The sequence below is a fragment of the Rattus norvegicus genome, chromosome 13, assembly GCF_021556685.1.
Source record: "Rattus norvegicus strain SHRSP/BbbUtx chromosome 13, alternate assembly SHRSP_T2T, whole genome shotgun sequence".
NCBI classification, from domain to species: domain Eukaryota; kingdom Metazoa; phylum Chordata; class Mammalia; order Rodentia; family Muridae; genus Rattus; species Rattus norvegicus.
Window position 1 is genome coordinate 44,246,637 of NC_141546.1, and position 18,895 is coordinate 44,265,531.

Here is an 18,895-nt window from a genome sequence, read left to right on the forward strand (position 1 = left end):
AGTTGTATCATGGATATTACAAGCTTCTTTTTGGCTAATATCCATTTATCAGTGAGTACATACCATGTGTGTTCTTTTGTGACTGGGTTACCTTACTCAGGATGATATTTTCAACTTCCATCCATTTGACTACAATTTTCATGAAGTCCTTGCTTTTAATAGCTGAATGGTGCTCTATTGTGTAAATGTACCACATTTTCTGTATCCATTCCTCTCTTGAGGAACATCTTGGTTGTTTCCAGCTTCTGATTATTATAAATAAGGCTTCTATGAACATAGTGAAACATGTGTCCTTGTTGTATGTTGGAACATCTTTGGGGTATATGCTCAGGAATGGTATAGCTGGGTCTTCAGATAGTACTATGTCCAATTTTCTAAGGAACTGCCAAACTGATTTCCAGAGTGGTTGTACCAGCTTTCAATCTCACCAACAATGGAGGAGTGTTCCTCTTTCTCCACATCCTCGCTAGTATCTGTTGACACCTGAGTTTTTTATCTTAGCCATTCTGACTGGTGTGAGTGGAATCTCGGGGTTGTTTTGATTTGCATTTCCCTGATGACTAAGGATGTTGAGCATTTCTTTAAGTATTTCTCAGTCATTTGAGACTCCTCAGTTGAGAATTCTGTTTAGCTCTGTACCCCATTTTTAATATGGTTATTTGATTCTCTGGAGTCTAACTTCTTGTGTTCTTTGTATATTTTGGATGTTAGTCCTAGCTATTAGACATGGGGTTGATAAATATCTTTTATTCCAATCTGTGGATTGCCATTTTGTCCTACTGACAGTGTTATTGGCCTAACAGAAGCTTTTCAATTTTGCGAAGTCCCATTTGTAAATTCTTGATCTTAAAGCATAAGTCATTGGTGTTCTGTTCAGGACATTTTCTCATGTGCCAATGTGTTTGAGGTTTTTTTCCACTCTCTTCTATTAGATTCATCATATCTGGTTTTATGTGGAGGTGCTTGATCTACTTGGACTTGAATTTTGTACAAGGAGATAAGAAAGGATCGATTTGCATTCTTCTACATGCTGACCTCCAGTTGAACCAGCACCATTTGCTGAAAATGCTGTCTTTTTTCCCACTGGGTGGTTTTGGCTCCTTTGTCAAAGATCAAGTGACCAAAGGTGTGTGGGCTCATTTCTGGGTCCTCAATTCTATTTCATTGATCTACTTGCCTATCTCTGTACCAATACCATGTGTTTCTTTAATCACTATTGTTCTGTAGTCAGGGATGGTGATTCCCCCAGAAGTTCTTTTATTGTTGATAGTGGTTTTTGATATCCTGGATTGTTGCTTATTACATATAAATTTGAGAATTGTTCTTTCTATCTCTGTGAAGAATTGAGTTGGAATTTTGGTGGGGATTGCACTGAATCTGCAGATTGCTTTTGGTAAGATGGCCATTTTTACTATGTTAATCTTGCCAATCCATGAGCATGGGAGATCTTTCAATAGAAGGATGGTTTCTTAATAGATGCTTGGGGTTGGGGATTTAGCTCAGTGGTAGAGCACTTGCCTAGGAAGCGCAAGGCCCCCAGCTCCGAAAAAAAGAACCAAAAAAAAAAAAAAATAGATGCTTGAAGAACCTCTCATGATAGTAACAGTAAGAGAAAATCACAGCCTCCAAAAATGTGGATGCCTTCATATAACAGGCATGTAACATCTAATAAAATCCTATGCCATGCGAATAGCCCTGCAGGCATCACTGTCTTACATGGCTGTGACCACTTCCAGCCTGCTTAGGCACAGATCAAGGAAGAATTTGCATCACCATTAAGGTTTAGCTTTGCTAGAAAAGCTCAAACTGTCCTCAGATTCCATCAGCATTTTGACAATTATAGTGGTTTGAATATGTTTGTCTCAGGGCATGGCACTATTTGGAGGTGTAGCCTTATTAGAGTAGGAATGTCACTGTGGGTGTGGGCTTTTTTTCTTAGTAAATTTGGCATGTGCATTTATTTGTTCAAAATTATTTGTAAGACTCACAACATGATGCTGCATTGAAGACAGAAGTATAAGACCCCAGTGGGTCCTGTCCACCAGGCACTCTGAGAATGGCTGAGGGAATGCAAAGCAAGCAGGGTAGCCATGTGGTACAGAGAGAATTAACACTGAATAAGTTAGGGGTGGGGAGTTCTAGGGAAAATGTGGTGTTATAAACTGGTAACAGGTACTAATGAGGTGAAAAGGAGAGAAAGGGCTGAAGGAATCTGCTCACAGGCCAGAGCAAGGAGAGCTTTGGTGCAGGAATATTGTATCCAGTGTGAAAGCCTAAATAGGCTGGTGAGATGCTTCAGCAGGCGGAGACAGGAGATCTGCATTCTAGTGAAAGAACCACAAAAAGGTTGAAGGAAAGATTCAGCTACATAAGGTTGTCCCCCAAACACCAGAAGTGTGTCATGACCTTCATGCCACATGCATACACAAACAGCAACAGCAACAGCCATAGCAACAGCAATAACCATAGCAACAGCCATAGCAACAACAACAGCAACAATAGTGACAATGTGAAAAAATCTGGAGCTACAAAACTAATGCATCAAACAGAGCCAAAACAAATCTTTTAAGTCAACACAAACATTGGAATTTATCAATGATGTTTTTAAAAATTAATTGTCAACTTCAGTATAGTCATTTTTCTTTCTTATGAAATAAATAGGAGTCAAGTGTCTGTGGTACACATAAAGTTCCAATGACTTTAAAAGACACATTGTCACCTATAAATTTTATAAAATATCTGTAATTTCAAATCTATAGCAGGTTACAACTAGACCAAAATGAGAAATAGGCTGTCATAATGTGTCATTTGCATTTGAGTACATATATTTGCATATACAAAATTTTAATTATTAAACTTGATCTTCTGTCCTAATAGGTGTTCACAATTCCTGGTGTCAGTGCTTCTGGAAATGCAACCTCAGTACAGATAGGAAATATTTTCTGACACCACCCTACTCCTAGCTGCCTGGAAGTAAGTCTTTCACTAGCATCCTTCAGATGAAGATGCAGAACTCTCAGCTCTGCCTACACCATGATGGCTTGGACGCTGCCATGCTTCCTGCTTGATGATAATGGGATGAACCTCAGAACCTGTAAGCCAGCTCCAATTAAATGTTCTTGTAAGAGTTGCCTTGGTCACATACAATAGTCACCATACCCCAGGTAGTGATACCTGGCTGCCAATGAGTCCTATGCCCAAACCATCAGAGTGTTCTGTACTTTGGGTAGTCACTCTAGAACATGTTCATAATATTTCTACTTTTCTGTAGTCTGACAATTGATCAAACCACACATTTTCTCTGAGTTTTTTATTCAACTTGTCATTCATATATGCATCAAGCATTCAGGGTTAGATTTCCAATATATTCAACTCTTATGGCCAACAGGACCTTGCTTGTTATCAATTCCAAAAGCCATCATGAGTCTGATCACTCCAATCTTTCAATGAAGAGTAAGATTCTGAAAAGCTTGTGCAAGAAACTAAGTAAATGTAGGGATGCAGAGAAATGTCACAGTCACTAATGTATAATCTATAGGTAGTGGATAGCAACAAGATGTCTTTGCTGTCAAGATGAAATGAAGTGACTGACCATCGACACATGGGATTTCGTCATGCATTTCTGCAACTTTGCATTAGTGAATGGCTGTCCCCAAAATTTAAGAAAATATATTTCTACTTGTAGGCGGATTAGTTTTTATCAACATAACATAAACAAGAGCCATATAGGAAGAGATGACTTCAGTTGAGAAATTATCTCCATCAAATTTCCAAGTCTATGAGCCATTTTCCTGATTAATAATTGATATAGGATGACCATCTTGCAGCTGGTGGTGCCACCTCTGGTTAGGTAGTTCTAGAAGGTATAAAAAAGCAAACTGAGCAAGCCACATAAGCAAGCCAGAAAGAAGTCTTCTTATAGCCTCTGCATCAGGTCTGGCCTCCAGATTCTGCCTTTAGTTCCCTCAATGATGGACTGTCACCTGCAAGATAGAATAATCCCTTTCCTATCCAAGATGCTTTTGATCTGTATTTATTACAGTGACAATTAAGCAAACCAGATAAGCTGTGTTTATCAATCTGTTTATTTTTGAAAATGTGGACTAGCTTACATGATTTGAAATAATATTGAAATCACATAATTCTCCTTTCCCCTAAAATATTTTCTTTATCTTAGACATTCTGCCACATTTGAAATTTAACTTTGTATAGAAACCTCCATCTTCAACAATGATATATTTAACCTTCTTCATCAGTACTAGCAATTTACTTTCCTCTGCCCTCTTTGTCAAAGACATTCCACTTTGGCTAAGAAATATATTCGATTATATTCTCCAATGGTCATCCAGTCCAGTAGATGTCGTCTTTAATCAATTGTCTCCAAGTATACCCTTTTTGCTTTAGTCAATATTTGGAAAAATTCTTTCTCATCCATTCTTCCACCTTTGAAGTGTCTATAATACTTTCTTCTTTATTTTATATGACACAAATCAGCCTAGTTTCTCATAAATACAAACTACATACATAAATTTTTTGCCACCTACCAAATTCACAGAGTCTTTTATTCTCTTTCTTAATCCAAACTATCTGTTCTTCGGGACTTTTACAGAGATATTCTAGAACTATCTACTATTGGTAGACTAGATGACTTCCTTATTACTCATAGCCCACATTTCCTCCTTTCTTTGATTAATCCATTATTTTACTTAAGAATACCTTGAAGTCAGTTTCTTAGAATAGTTACCCAAAGCAGGAATAAGAACAAGAAGTCAGTGAGTGGCTTTAAGGTTTTTTTCTAATAATATTGAAGTAGAGGAAACTTACTGGTCTGAGCCGGCTGGACATTTTACATTTGATTGCTTTCAACTCCCTATTTCTTGGAAAACTGCTCTGTTGCCGTATTCAGTTTGATTTTATGGCATCTAGTAAGGGTGACTTCATTCTATAATGCCTTTATTTTCTGGAGCTCAGTTCAGGAGCTTTAGTAGAAAACAACTTCCCATGCATTTAATTTACTGTCTCTCACACTGTCAGGCAGGTCTGTACGCTCAGACTATTGAAGAAATAAAGGGGGTGATTTGAGGTTAACATAAAAACATTATGATTTCTACCTTGCTGTCCTTGAGCAAGAGTGGGTATTGTTTTGTAAGTAAATGCAAGCAATCCTACAGGAAGCCTATGGAAAATATCAGAAGACTCTGCCCAACATCCAATACCAACATCAACTTGCAGCCATATGTGTGAGGCATTTGAGGAGTCAATGATCCGTCTCTGGCCAGTCTTCCAGATGAGCACATCAATAGATGATTTTTTGATTTCAAGACTATGGAACTTAAACTGGAATCACACCTAAAGATGCTCCCAAAATGGTTTTAAGCCATTAATGTCTAAAGTATTTTTTATTTGTTATGAGTCAACTAATATACATTGTACAAAGTCTTCATGTACACTGAAATCTGTACAGTAGTGAAACATTTAAAATGTTCTCTTGAATCAGGAACAAAATGAAGAACCCTTATATGACCATGAATTTTCAATCTCATATACAAAGAAGTGCCACCATCATAAGAAAATGGTGTGGAAATTACAAATTGTTGCTATGGTTTGTAAGTTCTCCTCAAAGGTCTGTGTATTAAAAAAAGCTTGGTTCTCAATCAGGATATGATTTGATATGATACGATATGATATGATATGATATGATATGATATGATATGATATGATGATAGTATGCCCTGGATTGGCATATTAGGAACTTGGCCTATGCTCTTTCCCTTTGTTTCCCAGGTGCCATTAGAGAGGCAGCTTGCTCTACATGTCCTACCCCATATTGTGCCTTGCCTTATGAGAAGACCAAAGGCAACAAGGCTAAGAGATCGTGGGCTGAAACAACTAAACTCATGAGACAAAATAAATATGGCCTCCTCTTAAATTGAACATATCATGAGCTTCTGGTGTTTGGGATGTGTGTGTTCAGGTACACAGGTGCAATGAACATGTGTGTGAGTCAAGCGGAGGCCACAGGACCTCAGGTATTGTTCTTTAAACACCACCCACCATCTTCTTAAATCAAGGGCTGTCAATGGTATAATATTTTCCAAGTAAACTAGCCTAGATGGCCAACAAACCCCTTTGTCTGCTTCCCCAGTACTACCTCATACAAACCCACAGACCACACCTGGAGAGATATATAATGGAAAATTTTGATTTTAGAAATGCTCAAGAGATTAAAGAAAGCACACCTCCAAGTATGTCTCTTCTGGCCCTCCCAGATGATTATGAGAGTTCTAATATAATGAGTGGATCAATCTTTGATGGATTCATAATACAGTTTCACTGATGAAGAACTGGCATCAAACTGAGAGAAATGAGACATGCCATGGGTCCTTAGCCCTGTTATATTCCTGATTACTTCTGTTGTCCTCTCTGATTTCTGCCCACCATGTCAGGTTCCCTTGCTTTGGGCACCCACACCATGATGTTTACTTTGCTGTGTAAATTCTGAAGCCAAAATGATCAATGTAATAGATAATTCAAGAGAATTAACAGATGCTTTGTTTTTCACTAAAGCCTTATATGAAGACCAAGGAACACAACTCCTGGTTTCCAGGAGAAGAGTAAGGATGAACGTCATTCACAGATGATGTGGCAGCTGTCAGTACTCAACATGTGGACATATTCTCCAGAGTGCAAAAGGGAAGAGTGACCTATTCCCATCGGGAACCTGTAGGCTTCACTTTCGTGTTTTTCCACACTCTGTGTGCTCCAAAAACTGTGAAGGGATTCCTTCTATAAGATCCCTTACTATTCGGTGTTAGTGGTGTCCAGTCACTAAGCTAGGAGCAAAAGTAGAGTATATGTGAGTCTTCTTGGATGTTGGAATGTGCTAGATCTTGATCACATAGTGGCTAGGGGATTGTTCATATAAATAAACACTAATTAGGATGAATATGTCTGTGTTCTTTACTACATGGACTCTAACTCAATAAGCTAAAATGAAAGATATTTAAAATAAGCAATCTACTTATTATGTAATGGATAATAGCAGGATTGGAACTACCTGGGATATAAGCCTCTGGGTACACCTGTGATGCACTGTCTAGATTAGGCAAGTTTCTGGACTAGCCTATGGTGGATTTGCATGGTTAACTGATGTGGAGGTAGGTCCTCACCCCTGTGGGTAGCATTGGTTCTCTGTGTTGGGCTTCTGAAATGTATAAATGGACCAGTAAGCTTAACATATACCCACTGCTCACCACTTTCTGATTGTAACTGTACAGTGACCAGCCAGCCTCCTGCTCCTGCCATCATGCCATCCCTACTTGCTACTATATCTTTCTCACAATGATGAAATGTCTTCTGGAAATGTAAGCCAAAATAAACCACTCCTCTGAGTTGCTATTAACAGATGATTTTATCGCAAAAACAGGAAAGAAACTAAGAAAATTTAATACTGATCTGTCAGACATTTAGGATAAAATTTAAAGCAGAGGAATGCCCATTATTATCAACTCTATTCAACATTGTAAGGAGATGTAAAAAGCTCTTTGTTCCAGCATGAAAAGAAAAACTAAACAAAAGGAAAATGCATGTGATTTGGATAAAAAAGAGCAAAACAGTTACCATCCGTACTATGTATATGTATATTCATTATATATATATGTCTAAAAACAAACTCAATATATAAATATATTTCTATATTGCAAAGATATAATTGAAAGCAAGTTTTTCTTAAGATACCATTTACCTTAGCATTGAGATATATCATAAATTCCCACGAGTAAGATATCAACACAGAGAACCTCCAGCACTGAGAAAAATTGCAGTCCTCTGAGAAAATGAGGCTTTCCATATTACGATCGTCAGAATAGAAACGACACCAATTATCTCCAAATTGATCTATAAATTAAGGGAAATCCTGGGTTGTGCTTGTAAATTACTAAGCTCATTCTAAAATATATGTGAGAATGTGATCGCTAAGAATATGTAAGTCCACAAAAGAAAAACGAAAATTGGAGGAGTTTTATTACCAGATATCAAAACTCTGTATAAAGCTATACTAATTAAGGCCATGTGGTGACACTGTAAGATAGACTAATAAATTGTGGAACCAGAATATAGGAGCTGAAGAAGAGTCTATACTTAGACAGTCACTTGATTTATCTTAAAGAAGACTCTGTAATACAGCATGGAAAATAGAGTCCCTTCAGTAATTGATGCTGAGTCAACCAGATATTCATATCAAAAACTATTTAATCTTGACACATTCCTCACACCATATGCAAAAAATCAATTCCAGAATGACTGTAAATCTAAATGTGATTAAATGAGGCACTAAAACTTCTGGAAGAAAATATGCTAGACTTCATTTTCAAGCTTGAAGTTGGCAGAGATTTATTTTGCTAGATATAAAAACATAAAGTGTAAAATAAATAAAAGGTTGATTAATGATTTACATTAAAGTTTAAAATATCTATGAACTAAAACATCATTAAAGGAAATGGTAAACCAAGTAGCAGGAGAAAACTTTACATATACATTTCATGCATACACACACACACAAACACACACACACACACACACATATAGATATATAGATACATTGATAGATAGATAGATAAAGATAGATATGTATATATATATGTATATATACATGTGTAAATACATCTAGAATATATGGAAAACTATTAAAATTAAAGGAAAATAAGCCAAAAAGAAAATGAACAGGCTAAGTAAATATTTTTAATTAATTTAATTATATTCATTTTGAGATGTGGCCTAACTATGAAGGCCTAGCTGGCATGGAATCAATACACAAACTAGACTGGACTTGAACTCACAGAGTTACACCTCCCTCTATCTCTGAGTATTGGCTGAATAGATAATTTTAAAGAGAATACACTAATGTCAAAGGAGAGAGAATTTGCTAACTTAAAAATATTGAGATTGAAGTAGACTGACTTAGCATCAAGTTAAATGGTTATAATAAAATTCAAATTTAAACAGTAGCAATGGTATAAAATATTGAGCAAATCATGTCATCATGGGAATCCTCATCTTCATATACCATTAGGATGTCAGTTGATTCAGACACTTCAAGTAAATCTCAGAGAATTTGCTCATTAATGTGAATAAAACTATTGCCTATGGTCCATTAATTACATTTTTGCATATTACAGGCTTATATAATAAATATATATATATATATATATATATATATACAAAAGAGCATAACTATACAAGAAAGATTCAACAAATCCATATTAATCACAAGAAATCTTGTACTTTATTATCCCATATAAAATTTATCAAAAAGTTGATCTTTCACATTTGATACTATGTGGTATCCACATAAGATTTGTGTAAATTTTGTATATGAAAGATATTATTTAAAAGCAAATACATGTTTGAGCATTGTTAGCAGTCTATATCCTAGAAACTACACAACTACAATTAAATCCCTACCATGTAAAAATATATGCACAATGATGCCAGTCACAGCGTTTCTCATGATCAAAGAAACAGAAATAAATGTCGCTTAGTTAGGAAATGTGATAATATGTACACTTCATGGCATATTATGTGAGTACTAATATAAGTGGGTTACAGTATTTAACTTAGAAAACTATCTGGAGTTCTCTGCACCCAAATCCCGTGGGAGGGAGAGCTAAACCTTCAGAAGGGCAGACATGCCTGGGAAGCCAGAAGAGACTACACTCTGCCCTCATTTCTGACTCCAGAGGAAAACACCTAAGGCCATCTGGGACCCCGGTGCACAGGGGCTCCGTCAAAAGGCAGCGCAGACTCTCCTGGTTGCTGCCCTCACTTAGAGCTCAAAAGCAGTCCCCAACGAGCAACTTGGGCTGCAGGACCACAGGTAAGATCAACTTTTCTGCTCCAAGCGACCTGCCTGGTGGACTGAGGACACAGGCCCACAGGATCAGTTAAAGACCAGTTGACAGGAAAGACTACACGCCAGAAAGCAGAACACTCTGCTCCCATAACTGGCTGAAAGAAAACAGGAATACAGCACTCGTGACACACAGGCCTATAGGATGGTCTAGCCATTGTCAGAAATAGCAGAACAAGGTAATACCAGAGACAACCTGATGGCAAGAGGCAAGCACAGGAACCCAAGCAACAGAAACCAAGACTACATGACATCATCGGACACCAATTCTCCCACCAAAGCAAACACTGAATATCCAAACACACCAGAAAAGCAAGCTCTAGATTTAAAATCACATTTAATCATGATGCTGGAGGACCTCAAGAAAGACATGAAGAACTCCCTTAGAGAAATGCAGGAAAACATAAATAAACAAATAGAAGCCTATAGAGAGGAATCACAAAAATCCCTGAAAGAATTCCAGGAAAACATAATCAAACAGGTGAAGGAATTAAAAATGGAAATAGAAGCAATTGAGAAAGCACAAAGGGAGACAACCCTGGATATAGAAAACCAAAGGAAGAGAAAAGGAGCCGCAGATACAAGCATCACCAACAGAATACAAGAGATAGAAGAGAGAATCTCAGGAGCAGAAGATTCCATAGTAATCATCGACACAACGTCAAAGATAATGTAAAACGGAAAAAGCTACTGGTTCAAAACATACAAGAAATCCAGGACTGAATGAGAAGGTCAAACCTAAGGATAATGGGTATAGAAGAGAGTGAATACTCCCAGCTCAAAGGACCAGTAAATATCTTCAACAAAATCATAGAAGAAAACTTCCCTAACCTAAAGAAAGAGATGCCCACAAACATACAAGAAGCCTACAGAACTGCAAATGGATTGGACAAGAAAAGAAACTCCTCCTGTCACATAATAGTCAAAACACCAAAGGCACAAAATAAAGAAAGAATATTAAAAGCAGTAAGGGAAAAAGGTCAAGTAACATATAAAGGCAGACCTATCAGAATCACACCAGACTTCTCGCCAGAGACTATAAAAGCCAGACAATCCTGGACAGATGTCATACAGACCTTAAGAGAACACAAATGCCAGCCCAGGTTACTGTATCCTGCAAAACTCTCAATTAACATGGATGGAGAAACCAAGATATTCCATGACAAAACCAAATTTACACAATATCTTTCTACAAATCCAGCCCTACAAAGAATAATTAATGGTAAAGCCCAACATAAGGAGGCAAGCTACACCCTAGAAAAAGCAAGAGACTAATTGTCTTGGAAACAAACAAAGAAGAAAAGCACACAAACAAAATCTCACATCCAAATATGAATATAACTGGAAACAATAATCACTATTCGTTAATATCTCTCAACATCAATGGTCTCAACTCCCCCAAAAAAGACATAGATTAACAAACTGGATATGCAAGGAGGACCCTGCATTCTGCTGCCTACAAGAAACACACCTCAGAGACAAAGACAGACAGTACCTCAGAATTAAAGGCTGGAAAACAACTTTCGAAGCAAATGGTCTGAAGAAGCAAGCTGGAGTAGCCATTCTAATATCGAATAAAATCTATTTTCAACAAAAGTCATTAAAAAGATAAGGAAGGACACTTCATATTCATCAAAGGAAAAATTCACCAAGATAAACTCTCAATCCTAAATATCTATGCTCCAAATACAAGTGCACCTACATACATAAAAGAATATACCTTACTACCTTACTAAAGCTCAAAGCACACATTGCACCTTATACAATAATAGTAGGAGATTTCAACACCCCACTCTCATCAATGAACACATCATGGAAACAGAAATTAAACAGAGACATAGACAGACTAAGAGAAGTCATGAACCAAATGGACTTAACAGATATTTATAGATCATTCTATCCTAAAACAAAAGGATATACCTTCTTCTCACCACCTCATGATACTTTCTCCAAAACTGACCATATAATTGGTCATAAAACAGGCCTCAACAGATACAGAAAGATAGAAATAATCCCATGCGTTCTATCAGAACACCACGGGCTAAAGCTGGTCTTCAATAACAATAAGGAAAGAACGCCCACATATACATGGAAGGTGAACCATGATCTACTCATTGATAGCCTGGACAAGGAAGAAATAAAGAAAGAAATTAAAGACTTCTTATAATTCAATGAAAATGAAGGGACAACATACCCAAACTTACGGGACACAATGAAAGCTGTGCTAAGAGGAAAATTCATAGCTCTGAGTGCCTACAGAAAGAAACATGAGAGAGCATATCTCAGCATCTTGACAGCACACCTAAAGCTCTAGAAAAAAATGTAAATACACCCAGGAGAAGTAGAAGACAGGAAATAATCAAACTCAGAGCTGAAATCAACCAAGTAGAAACAAAAAGGACTATACAAAGAATCAACAGAAACAAAAGTTGGTTCTTTGAGAAAATCAACAAAATAGATAAACCCTTAGCCGGAATAATGAGAGGACACAGAGAGTGTGTCCAAATTAACAAAATCAGAAATGAAAAGGGAGACATAACTACAGAATCAGAGGAAATTAAAAAAATCATCAGCTCCTACTACCAAAGCCTATATTCAACAAAACTTGAAAATCTGCAGGAAATGGACAATTTCCTAGAAAGATACCAGGTACCGAAGTTAAATCAGGAACAGATAAAACATTTAAACAACCCCATAACTCCTAACAAAATATAAACAGTCATTAAAGGTCTCCCAACCAAAAAGAGCCCAGGTCCAGACGGGTTCAGTGCAGAATTCTATCAGACCTTCATAGGAGACCTCATACCAATATTATCCAAACTATTCCACAAAATTGAAACAGATGGATCACTACCGAATACCTTCTAGGAAGCCACAATTACTCTTATACCTAAACCACATAAAGACTCAACAAAGAAAGAGAACTTCAGACCCTTATGAATATCGACACAAAAATACTCAATAAAATTCTGCAAACCGAATCCAAGAGCACATCAAAACAATCATCCACCATGATCAAGTAGGCTTCATCTCAAGCATGCAGGGATGGTTTAATATATGGAAAACCATCAACGTGATCCATTATATAAACAAACTGAAAGAACAAAACCACATGATCATTTCATTAGATGCTGCGAAAGCATTTGACAAAATTCAACACCCCTTCATGATAAAAGTCCTGGAAAGAATAGGAATTCAAGGCCCATGCCTAAACATAGTAAAAGCCATATACAGCAAACCAGTTGCTAACATTAAACTAAATGGAGAGAAACTTGAAGCAATCCCACTAAAATCAGGGACTAGACAAGGCTGCCCACTCTCTCCCTACTTATTCAATATAGTTCTTGAAGTTCTAGCCAGAGCAACCAGACCACAAAAGAAGATCAAAGGAATACAGATTGGAAAAGAAGAAGTCAAAATATCACTATTATCAGATGATATGATAGTATATTTAAGTGATCCCAAAAGTTCCACCAGAGAACTTCTAAACCTGATAAAAAACCTTCAGCAAAGTGGCGGGGTATAAGATTAACTCAAATAAATCAGTAGCCTTCCTCTACACAAAAGAAAAACAAGCCGAGAAAGAAATTAGGGAAATGACACCCTTCATGATAGTCCCAAATAATATAATATACCTTGGTGTGACTTTAACCAAGCAAGTGAAAGATCTGTGTGATAAGAACTTCAAGCCTCCGAAGAAAGAAATTGAAGAAGACCTCAGAAGATGGAAAGATCTCCCATGCTCATGGATTGGCAGGATTAATATAGTAAAAATGGCCATTTTACCAAAAGCGATCTACAGATTCAATGCAATCCCCATCAAAATACCAATCCAATTCTTCAGAGAGTTAGACAGAACAATTTGCAAATTCATCTGGAATAACAAAAAACCCAGGGTAACTAAAACTATCCTCAACCATGAAAGGACTTCTGGGGAGATCACTATCCCTGAACTCAAGCAGTATTACAGAGCAATAGTGATTTAAAAAACTGCATGGTATTGGTACAGAGAAAGACAGATAGACCAGTGGAATAGAATTGAAAACCCAGAAATGAACCCACACACCTATGGTCACTTGATTTTTGACAAAGGAGCCAAAACCATCCAATGGAAAAAAGATAGCATTTTCAGCAAGTGGTGCTGGTTCAACTGGAGGTCAGCATGTAGAAGAATGCAGATCGATCCATTCTTATCACCCTGTACAAAGCTTAAGTCCAAGTGGATCAAGGACCTCCACATCAAACCAGATACACTCAAACTAGTAGAAGAAAAAGTGGGGAAGCATCTGGAACACATGGGCACTGGAAAAAATTTCCTGAACAAAACACCAATGGCTTATACTCTAAGATCAAGAATCGACAAATGGGGTCTCATAAAACTGCAAAGCTTCTGTAAGGCAAAGGACACTGTGGTTAGGACAAAACGGCAACCAACAGATTGGGAAAAGATCTTTACCAATCCTACAACAGATAGAGGGCTTATATCCAAAATATACAAAGAACTCAAGAAGTTAGACCGCAGGGAGACAAATAACGCTATTAAAAAAATGCGGTTCAGATCTAAACAAAGAATTCACAGCTGAGGAATGCTGAATGGCTGAGAAACACCTAAAGAAATGTTCAACATCTTTAGTCATAAGGGAAATGCAAATCAAAACAACCCTAAGATTTCACCTCACACCAGTCAGAATGGCTAAGATCAAAAAATCAAGTGACAGCAAATGCTGGCGAGGATGTGGAGAAAGAGGAACACTCCTCCATTGTTGGTGGGATTGCAGACTGGTACAACCATTCTGGAAATCAGTCTGGAGATTCCTCAGAAAATTGGACATTGAACTGCCTGAGGACCCAGCTATACCTCTCTTGGGCATATACCCACAAGATGCCCCAACATATAACAAAGACACGTGCTCCACTATGCTCATAGCAGCCTTATTTATAATAGGCAGAAGCTGGGAAGAACCCAGATGCCCTTCAACAGAGGAATGGATACAGAAAATGTGGTACATCTACACAATGGAATATTACTCAGCTATCAAAAACAATGACTTTATGAAATTCATAGGCAAATGGAGGGAACTAGAAAATATCATCCTGAGTGAGGTAACCCAATCACAGAAAAACACACATGGTATGCACTCATTGATAAGTGGCTATTAGCCCAAATGCTTGAATTACCCTAGATGCACAGAACACATGAAACTCAAGGATGACCAAAATGTGAATGCTTCACTCCTTCTTTAAAAGGGGAACAAGAATACCCTTGGCAGGGAATAGGGAGGCAAAGTTTAGAACAGAGGCAGAAGGAACACCCATTCAGAGCCTGCCCCACATGTGGCCCATACATATACAGCCATCCAATTAGACAAGATGGATGAAGCAAAGAAGTGCAGGCCAACAGGAGCCGGATGTAGATCTCTCCTGAGAGACACAGCCAGAATACAGCAAATACACAGGCATATGCCAGCAGCAAACCACTGAACTGAGAACAGGACCCCCATTGAAGGAATCTTAGAAAGGACTAAAAGAGTTTGAAGGGACTTGAGACCCCATATGAACAACAATGCCAACCAACCAGAGCTTCCAGGACTAAGGCACTACCCAAAGACTACACATGGACTGACCCTGGGCTCCAACCTCATAGGTAGCAATGAATAGCCTAGTAAGAGCACCAGTGGAAAGAGAAGCTCTTGGTCCTGCCAAGACTGAACCCTCAGTGAATGTGATTGTAGGGGGGAGGGTGGTAATGGGGGGAGGGTGGGGAGGGGAACAACCATACAGAAGGGGATGGGGAGGGGTTAGGGGTATGTTGGCCGTGAAATTGGGAAGGGGAGTAAAAATCGAAATGTAAATAAGAAATACTCAAATTAAAAAGATGGGAAAAAAGAAAAAGAAAAGAAAACTATTTATATAACAAGGCAAAATGTTGAAATTGAGGAATGTATACAGAATCGTCATTTTCCATAAAAATCACTAAATAACTGTTTGAATACATAGACATTGGTCCTATGTGTTTAAAACAATATTACTGTGAAATCATCTTCAATCACATATTTCTTCTTCGGTAAGAGATAATGAATGAAACACTTAGCAGGAGAATCATCCAAATTTATTGTGTATTCAAAATCATAAAATATTAGAGACTTTAAAGAAAAAGCAAAAGACCAAAATTTCCATACAAAGAAAACCTGGCTCTGACCATCAATGTGAAATATTTGAAAAATACTGCTGTTTAGCCACATTTCCAAACCCTAAAATTCTCTCTCCATACATGAAAACCACACATCCTACAGAACCTTAGAACGACATGAACACTCCACAGGACCCAACCGGAACTGAAAACTCCAAGGAGCAAATTCATTATTAAGCTAATACATCAGGTACAGGAAGGCATCCCAGGCCTTATAAATACAAGGTGGGTGTGACCACATCAGAACATCGCACTTGAAATTCATGTGCACCAAGATTAACAACCCATCATACCTGAAAGTACTAAGGAAAGTGTGACCCCTCACAATTCCTAGGCAGGAATTTGATCCAACAGGTAACTTGTCTGAACTCTACTGAAATATTGCATTCTAGTTTGGCCAGGAACGCAGAGGCACAAGCTGGATCCTTCCCCACTGTCTATAAGGCATCTCACAGAAGGAAGATGAACAGCACCATCTAAGCAAGCAAGAGATATTGTCTGATGCTATAATTTCAATTTGTGCTATATTTCTGCTTTTTAATCTTTGCTTGTATTTACTAGGTCAGTCAAGTCTCTTCTGTTGAAAAGGAATCGAATCAAGGAAAGATCTAAGAACTAACTATAAGAATTCATGGGTCTTATATGATATCAGAGAATGTATTCAGCCTAATTTGGGTCTTGTTGGAGAAAAAAGCTAAAGGATATTACCTCAAAATCTCCAATTCTCAACCTCACACATTAACTATGATCTTTTGGAGCCAATTCCATATTCCCAGAGATAATCCCTTAAATACTCAACATTTATAGGTATGGTCTTTGGCTCTCAAAATGGTAAGTATTAGACATGGTATTCAGCTTTTCTTACCTTGTATATGAGAGAATCCAAATTAGTCATGGGATTTTCTATCTCATCACTTACAGCACAAAGTATTTTGATGCTATTCACCCCACCCCCTAACTCTAGATCTACCCTCCTTCCTTACACTCCCAACTTTATGTCCTTATTTTAAAAACAGATCAAGTACGCCTTATGCTTGCTATATACGTTTGGGTATATGGTGTTCCACTGGAGCATGATTTACTCACCAGGGACCCCACCCTTAAATAAAACTAACTCTACCTCTCCCTGCAGCTGTCAATTGCTAATAAGTCCTTAGGTGGGGCAGGACTTCACGCCTACCTCCTCTCTCCATGCTGGGATTTTGTCTGGCTTGAGTTTGCACAGGTCTTGTGCAAGTCATCTCAACTGATGGGAGTTCCTATGTGCAACTGTCCTGCTATGTCTAGAATATGCTTGCTTCCTTGTCATCTGCTGTCACCTCTCCTTTGCAGAATCTTTTACCCAATCTTCTGCAGTGACCCCTGAGCCATGGGCATTGGGGTTTTGAGATGATTGTCCTTCTTAATGCTTTGAATTTGTTTCATCAGCAACTTCTGCAGTTATTTTATTTTTTGCACCTTGAACAGTTGTGGATTTAATCAACACTCACTGTAAACAGAAGCTTTTCTGATGAGGGTTAAGAGACATACTAATCTATGGGTTTAACAATAAATCATTAGGAGCCCCTATAATATTATGTCCATTTAAGAGAATAATAATAATGGGGTTTTATACCCCTGGGGCTTATGAGCTGCCTAACCACAGGTTCTTATAGCTATGGTCAATATGAGAAACAGCTTCCAAATTGTAGAGCAGATTGAAACCCAATCAGAAAAAAGTAAGCCATCCATGAATTTTGTGACACTATCGTACCAAATATCGTATCGTATCGTATTGTATCGTAGCATGTCTTGTCAGGCTGGTCATTGATGTGGCTTTCAGGGATCACAGCTGGATAAGACTGGTGATTGCATTTCCTTCTAAGAGTGTACATAGTATCCTTCCTCACTGTGAAGCCAGTAGAGATGAAGCTTCCAGATCAGTACCAGCTTGATATTTCCATGTTCTATGACTCAGACCAACACTCTTCATCAGCTGACTTTTCCAGCAGCAGACTCCTTATACTTACCTTGGCTTTGAATTTATATCATCAGCAAACAACCTTCCTACAGACACACACACACACACACACACACACACACACACACACACTCAAGCCTACGTTAAGTGATCTGGCTACATAAAAACTCTCTGACTTTAATGATCATACTTGAGTTTTTCTCTTCCTTGTGGAATTATGAGATGAGATCTGTAAGAATGGTCATGTTGCTCTTGCAGTTTTTGAGATCTATGTCCAACAGCTACAAGGATAGGGCCATCAACACCAGTCTTTGCTGTGGAAATGACATCGAACTTTTAAGGATAACAGTTAATGTTCCAGGCTAGTTTTTTTTTTCTTTTAAGATTTTTTATTTTGTTTTAAATTTTCAATTGCATGTTTTTATTTTTTTTTATCTTTTTTTTTTCTTTTTTTTTTTTATTAACTTGAGTATTTCTTATATACATTTCGAGTGTTATTCCCTTTCCCGGTTTCCGGGCAAACATCCCCCTCCCCCCTCCCCTTCCTTATGGGTGTTCCCTTCCCAACCCTCCCCCCATTGCCGCCCTCCCCCCATAGACTAGTTCACTGGGGGTTCAGTCTTAGCAGGACCCAGGGCTTCCCCTTCCACTGGTGCTCTTACTAGGATATTCATTGCTACCTATGGGGTCAGAGTCCAGGGTCAGTCCATGTATAGTCTTTAGGTAGTGGCTTAGTCCCTGGAAGCTCTGGTTGCTTGGCATTGTTGTACATATGGGGTCTCGAGCCCCTTCAAGCTCTTCCAGTTCTTTCTCTGCTTCCTTCAATAGAGGACCTATT